Below are 6,193 nucleotides of genomic sequence, written 5' to 3' on the forward strand. Positions count from 1 at the left end.
TTTATGTCAATACATTTCTCATGTTTCAATGTTTTTTTTATTAAGCAATCACATTTGTTTCTGAAACCCATAGGTGTCGCAATTATTGGCAACCCTAACAATGATTGGAAATACATTTTATTTTAAAGTTAAATTGGCAATGCAATTTTAACAAATTTAGTACATCTCGCCCAAAAGGAATTTTATTGTGTCTACATCAGCAGTATAAAACTGAGGTAACAAGCATGCAAAATCCAAAGAACTGCCAAATTGGCCACGGTTAAACATACCACTTAGCACTGTAAGGGCAATAGGGGAACATTTTAAAACATGGAATGGTTGCAAACTTGCCAGGAAGACGAGACAAGTGGTGAGGAAGATGGTGAGGGAGGCCATAAAGAACCTAAGGATCCGTTTAAGAATTGCAGATTGGTTGCATCTTGGGGTCACCATGTGTCAAAAAGCTATCAAATCCCCTTGCGCTAGCTAGCATTATCCAATAAACATCAATGACCCACCTCCATATTTGACAGTAGGTATGAGGTGCTGATCTTTGTATCTCCTTTTTGCTGCCACGCATGTCGATGTTTGGCAGCAATGGTGGGTCATTGATCTTTTGAAGATCAATGACCCACCTCCATTTTGGTTTTGAATCCAATATGCTGGAGCACAGAGCCAAAAGAACAGAAAATGAACCACTGTCCAAATACTTACGACTGCACTGATTATGTTCGTCCTGGTGGTCATTTGTTCGAACATCTTGTGGGGAATGTACTACTTGAAGTAGCCCTAAGGACTCAACATAGCAATATCAGGATCTGAGATATTCCCACTATCTGTAAGATCAAAGATTTCACCTGCTGTATATTCTGCACAAGACACATTTTAGTAAGTGTTTTTATCAATACTAGATAATTATGTCCAGTAACATACATTCAGGCCTCATGTACACTGAAATGGACGTCAATATTTTCTCAGAAAAAAACCCTCAGTCAAAACTTTGAATGAAATATATTACATCTTCAATATTATATTATATTAAACCATTTCACCAAGAACATTGCTGAAATATCACTAAATGAGTTAAAAAGATCCTTTTTGTATTTTATTCTTTTTAAATTCATTATTATTTTATTTTATTTTATTTTATTTAAACAGCCAGAAGTAAGCTGTTGCCTAATTGGGTGTTAAACATACAATCAGATGGACTAATATGCTCAAATGGAGAATAAGTCACAAAACATTTTTCTAAAGGGTGAACAAGTGGGGTGTGTCACAATACTTAAGTGTATAATCCACTTGTCTCCTCCCCCCATACTTCGGGACAGGAGATGAGCTGGCACTGGAGGAAGGAGGATATAGTTTTTGTTTTTGTTTTTTATTGCTGCTACATGCTTTGCTGGAGTGTGGGACAGAGACTGAGAGGAACAAAATTCCTCTGAACAGGTCAGACTCTCTTAAAAAAGATAGTAAAAACATTTAAACATTAAAACATTTAGTTGATTTCCTTTTCAGCAAGCTCTTTAGACTTTTTTCCTGTAACCCATTTTCTCTCAAATAGTCCATATTTATCTCAATCTTTATCTGTCCCTCTCGTATTGCCCACACCCTATTAACACACATTCTACTGTGTCAATTTCCTGACCATAATCACATCATCCTGCTGGATGTTTCCTTATCAAATTATGTGATTTATTCTACTATGTTGCAGTCTTAGTCTGTGCTGAACCCCTCTCTCGTATCTTTCAGTCTTTGAGGTTTCAACCTTCTCTCAAGAAATTACACCTTTAGTTCCCCAATCTTTAATGATTTGACATGGATTCCAAATCATGTCAAATACTATTCCTCCACTCCACTCTCTCTCTCTCCACACTGTCACTGGAGCTGTTGTTATCCAATTTCGTCCATTTCCTCTGCACATCCACTACTTGACACCCAACCCTTTGTATATACTCCTCCCACACAGCCAAGAATTTTGTGGTGGCCCTTGATGACAATCTGAGCCTTGCGGCACACGTCTCCTCCACAGCCAGAACGTGCAGATCCTTCCTCCAGAACACACACAATATTCGCCATATCCTGACGGAGAAAGCCACCCAGCTCCTCATCTCTCGCTTGGATTACTGCATCTCCCTCCTGGCCGGTCTCCCAGCTTGTGCCATCAAGCCCCTCCAGCTGGTCCAGAATGCTGCAGTCCGCCTGACCACCAGTCAGCCCAGGTTGGCAGGTTGTCACCCAACTTTTCATCGCACTCCACTGGATGCCTATTGCTGCATGTATCCACTTCAAGGCGCTAGTGTTGGCATTCCTGGCTGCTAAGGAGACTGTCCCACTTTACATCCAGACTCAAATTGCTCCTTACACCTCCGTTCTGCCAGCTCTGTTCGCCTTGTGGTCATTATGAGCACCAGGTGTTCCGGCTGCACGTTCACACCTGTTCTTTCTTCTGGTTCCTCAGTGGTGGAATGACCTGTCTGCTACTGTCAGAACAGCAGAATCCATCCCCATATTTCATAATGTACTCCACTTTCTCCTTCCATTCTCCCCCTATTGCGCTTATACTTGTACCAAAGACAAATGGCACCTACTTACTTGGTTGTCAACCATCTCCTTCAATCTGTGACTCCAAACGCAAAAAGTTTCATTTTTCTTCAGAGGTCCAGTCACTGCAGTATCTCTTCCTTAAGCTGGAAATGAAAACTGTTTGAGAACAAAACACTATATTAAACTGTATTTCAGTTATCAACAACTTCTGTTCTGTTTCTGACAACTGGTTTTCCACCCTTCTTTTACCTGGGCTTGTCTGGCTGTTGCCCTGTGTGTGTTGAAGTGTCCCTGAGCAAGATACCTAACCCTGAATGGCTCCTGATTCACTAACTCCTGCTGGTACCTTGCATGGCAGTCGCTGTCGGTGTGTGAGTGTCTGTTTAAAGTGCAGTCTATATAAATGCAGTCTATTTACCATTTACCGTTTACCTGGTACTCAGGTTTGAAGACAGTCTGGCCAATCAGTAGTACTAATTGTTCAGCTAATTACCAAGGAGAAAATGGATGGATTTGAATTAATATTTTATTAGCGAGTTAACGCTAAACTCTTCCCCCTGAAAAGGGCTGGTGAGGATGCAGGCTTTTTTTATTTTTATCCCAGTACATCTGATTCAACTAATTAACTAATTATGGTCTTCAATCCAGAACTTGATTAGTAGAATCTGGTGTCATGCTGGAAAAGACTTTGGTCTGACAGCAGGGGGCTCCCTTCCCTGTGGACCAAAAAAATGCAACATCCAGCAGAGTGATGGATGCACTGTGCTGTAGAAGGTGCAAATCTTAGATATGATGTGTGGTAGTGCAATATCCCATCATGCTGTGGAGGTTTTTACTGTGGTGTCCAGGTCAAAATACTCACAAAAACAGGCTGTCTACATCTCACCACCTAACCATCCCCATACATCTCATTAGCTATACATTTCCATAAGCCCAAGTCATCACAATGCAAATGTGATGGGAGTTCAGTGTGCTTGCCAGGTTAATAAATATAAATAAATGACCCTATTGACCCTTTGACTTGAAGTCTCTCTGGCTCTTGGGCAGTGATTCCATAACGTTGCTATTTCTGACAAAGCAGTTTAACAGGGTGAACAATCCCATTAAATGTGAAAAGCACCTCATTTAGAAAGAAAAAACAGCTTGTTAAAATTCTGCCATTGTGATTGGAAGGAAACAAATTAGGACACCCCGTTAAATATTCTGTTATTCATTAAGAAATGATCTCATATCGATGTCTAATCTTGTTTTTATTTACCTCTGGAAAAGTGATCTAATTGCAGGCAAACAACATTAAACAAAAGACATCAACATAAATGCATATTCTAACTGAGGAAAAAGTTAGGACACCCTACCCCCTAATATCTAGTGTTACCCCCTTTGGCTGAAATAACTTCAGTGAGACGCTTCTTGTAACCATCTACCATTGTCTCTGACATCGGTCTGAGGAAAGTTTGCCCCACTCCTCAATGCAGAATCTTTTAACCTGTGAGAAGTTTGAGGGGTTTCTTGCATGTACAGCCCGTTTAAAGTCACCCCACAACATCTCAATGGGATTAAGATCTGGGCTTTGACTGGGCCATTCCAGGACTCTCCACTTCTTAGTTTTCAGCCAGTCCTTGGTGGATTTACTGGTATGTTTTGGGTAATTGTCATGTTGCAGGGTCCAGTTCCGCTTCAGCTTAAATGTTTTTACAGATGGTCTCACATGTTCCTCAAGCACCCGCTGGTACACTGTAGAATTCATGATAGATTCTATGATGGTGAGCTGGCCAGGTTCTGCTGCAGCAAAGCATCCCCAAACCATGACACTTCCACCTCCATGCTTCACAGTTGGTATGAGGTTCTTTTCCTGGAATGCTGTATTTGGTGTGCGCCAAACATGTCCTCTGTTCTGATGTCCAAATAATTCAATTTTAGACTCATCATTATTCCAGAAGTCCTGGTCTTTGTAAAGGTTTCCTCCTTGCACACCTCCCATGAAAGTTAAACTTGTGCAGTCACTTTCTGATTGTAGAGGCATGCACTTTCACATCAACAGTCGCCAGAGCCTGCTGTAGGTCCCGTGATTTTAGGGGTTTTGGAGACTTCTATTAGCATCTTGCAGTCTGCTCTCGGGGTGAACTTGCTTGGACGGCCAGGCCTGGGCATGTTGGCAGTTGTTTTGAATGTCCTCCACTATTTTCCGGACAGTGGAATGGCTGATTTCTAAATCTTTTGAGATCTTTTTAAATCCCTTACCAGACTCATAAGCTGCCACAATCTTTCTGAAGGCCTCAGACAGGTCTTTTGATCTCACCATGGTGTACACTCTCACGTCAACAGTCAGGAGCACACCAAATAAATGTCTGAGGTTTAAATAGGGCAAGCCTCCTTCAAAATGCTGAGTAATAATGTTCTAATCATGCGCACCTGATGTGATACACCTGTGTGTGATTTCAGCCATTTTAGGACCTTCTGACTTATAGTCTGCAGTTTAATTGATCAGTTTCTTTGTGGCAAACTCCATGTGATATGCAAATATTTTTGCAAATCCACTAATTTGAGATCTTTTCAAACACTCAATAAAAGTTATCAAAAACACAGGCATTTCCAGATAATCTCAAACACCGACACTGACACTGAGATCATGTCAAACACTGCTCTGATAATCCTAAACACTGATAAACTGGTACCAAGGCTGAGTTCAGGGCACACAGATTTCAGAAACTATGCACCTAACCTGCAAAAGCTGCATTGCTGATTGCTTGGTCAGTGCACAATATAGCCTCAATGCAATGTTTGTGATGCGCCCACCGCATTCTTCACAACTGAATTATTTTATATACAGTACTGTGCAAAAATCTTAGGCACCCTATACCTTTATTTAAATATAAATTTAGTCTTAGCTATTTTTATATTATTTATATGTTTTGCATTCTGCATTAGTGTCAGTACAAAAGAGCAAATCTGATATTTCCAAAAAATAATATTTGTTACAGTGAATTTTTTGCATTTCATTAAATAAAGTTACATATTAAGTAATACCAGTTTTCAGATAAAGACTTGATCAAGGCTGTCTGGGATTACCTGGAGAGCCAGAAGCAAGCTTCTGCAGAAGAACTGTGGCAAGTTCTCCAATATGTTTGTTACAACCAGTTAATTTTCTTATAAAACTGCCGGACAGTGTACCTAAGATAACTGAAGCAGTTTAAAAAGGCAAATGGTTGTCACAACAAATATTGATTTAATTTACCTTTTACCTGTTCACTGCTCTTTATAGTAATATTTCTTTTATATTTAAAACTGTTTATTTCCTTCCTTTTTTTTACAGAAATGTTCTACATGTGTACTTAATTTCCATTTTATTATTTATTTAAGAGTTACACTATTTACAGTAAAATGTGTTTTAGAGCTTTTAACAGAACAAAATATTGCAGAATATTAGATATATTTGAATATGCCCCCAGGGTGCTGAAGAGTCATCGACAGTTAACGAAATACAAGCAAGACACAGCTCCGTCCCTTACAGATTACGCAAAAGCACGATCAAAGAAAAATGCTTTCTGGTCTTAAGTGGACGAGAACTCCACAACCAAGAGGGACAAGCAAGCGTGGGACCTCAGTCCAGCTGACGTAAAGCAGTCCAGTGCCACCAGTATTTACCTTTCAAGTACAAGAATCAAACTGA

The sequence above is a fragment of the Conger conger genome, chromosome 14 (assembly GCF_963514075.1).
Source record: "Conger conger chromosome 14, fConCon1.1, whole genome shotgun sequence".
Taxonomy (NCBI): domain Eukaryota; kingdom Metazoa; phylum Chordata; class Actinopteri; order Anguilliformes; family Congridae; genus Conger; species Conger conger.